Raw genomic sequence first — 1,762 nt, forward strand, 5'->3', positions numbered from 1 at the left:
ACAGCCCCCACCCCTGCCCACTTCAGCACCTCCTTAGGAGCCACATGAGTACAAGGTTCTCCATTTTCCTTATCAACAAAGATCAGAGTAGCCATTCTGGATTGCTCCAAAACCGCGCCTTTTTAAATTTTTTAATATTTATTTTTTAGTTATAGTTGAACACAATATCTTTATTTTATTTTTATGTGGTGCTGAGGCTCGAACCGAGGGCCTCACATGTGCTAGCCAAGCGCTCCACTGCTGAGCCACAATGCCAACCCCTCTACTTGGAGATTTTTCTTCTTTCCTTCTTTTTTAAAAATTTGTTCTCATTTGTTATATCTGACAGTAGAATGCATTTTGACACATCATATATAAATGGAGTATAACTTCTCCTTTTTCTGGTTGTATATGATGTAGAAATTATCATTCAGCACTAGATGGCACAATTTACACTGCCAATAGGAGACTGTTGCTAGAGCATCTGATTCTCCTAAGACTGAAAACTGCATATTACTGCATCCACTACAACTTCAGGAAAGAAAGAAAAAGAATTGCTGCCAAATGCTACATTAGCCAGGTGATTAAGATCAAATGACAATTAGTGATGTTGATAAAATGTACCTTTAATATGATGTGATGAAAATGGCACTCTATCCCTATGATCTTCATCCCCATGAGTACAATGTCAGGTAAATGTCAGCAAAATACCTGACCAGAGACACTCAAAACTGTCAAGATTATTTAAATAAAAAAAAAGGAAAGTCTGAGAAATTATCACAAGCCAGAGAAGCCGAAAAATACACAACAACTAAATGTAATGGCTATCCTAGGTGGAATCCTGGAGCAGAAGAAGGACAAATGGTAAAAAAACAAACTAAGTATGAACGAAGTATGTTTGGACTTTGGGTAATAATAGGGTTATCAACATTATTAATTGTAGCAAATGTAGCATCTTTCATAATCATGAAAGATGACAATAATAGGAAAAACTGGTTGCAGGGTATATGGAATTCTCTATCTTCTCAATTTTTTGGTTCAGTAAGGCAGCCCTCTTCTGGTTGTGTTTACTAATACATTTCCAATGGCCAGTATAATATCTGCCACATTATCAGATTCTCAATAAAAATATGCTGAATGAATTAGTGGTCTAAGAAAACCATTGGCTTGGGTCAGTTCAGGTTTTCTCTGTATTTTTTATCTAAAATACAGTTTCTAATCTAGAAGTGATGAATTTCATGATGATAGAATGGAATAGTAGGTGTAGCAAACAATTCAATCCACGTCATAATTCCACGTCTTCAGGGTTTTTCACCTTTATAACTAATCATATATTGAGAGAAACCTTTTAAAATCGTGCCATTAAAAAAAATACCTGGGCTGTCACATGACAGCAACTTGAAAATAACCCTTGTTCAATTAGAGAGCGATGTCAAACCTTCAGTGAACTTTTGAAGATAATCTGGTCAGAAACACCACTCTTATAGGAGATATGCGAAGAAAGCTGGTTATTCTCCCTCCTACTGTGTGCCTTTTCCTTCTCCCTGCCTTTTAATTGATGGTATCTGATGCTTTAGCCTGTTTACTGGCAACATTGGCAAGTCAAAAATTTTTTTGTCAAGCTATGACTTTCATAAAGATCAACCCCTTCACAAACAATTCATGTCACACCACATACTCTAATTTTAGAAAATATTATTCCACAATTCTGTATATTTTATTAATAATGACCATCTAAATCATGAAGTACAGAGTGAGTATCAGTGGGGAAAATATGAAATGA

The 1,762-nt window shown here is 35.6% G+C and overlaps 1 pseudogene; it reads right to left on the reverse strand.

The window, feature by feature from the left end:
• The window catches only part of LOC107157823, an 889-nt pseudogene extending 794 nt beyond the window's left edge, over positions 1-95 (reverse strand).
• Between the last annotated feature and the right edge of the window lie 1,667 nt (positions 96-1,762).

The sequence above is a fragment of the Marmota marmota genome, unplaced genomic scaffold (assembly GCF_001458135.2).
Source record: "Marmota marmota marmota unplaced genomic scaffold, marMar, whole genome shotgun sequence".
NCBI lineage: Eukaryota > Metazoa > Chordata > Mammalia > Rodentia > Sciuridae > Marmota > Marmota marmota.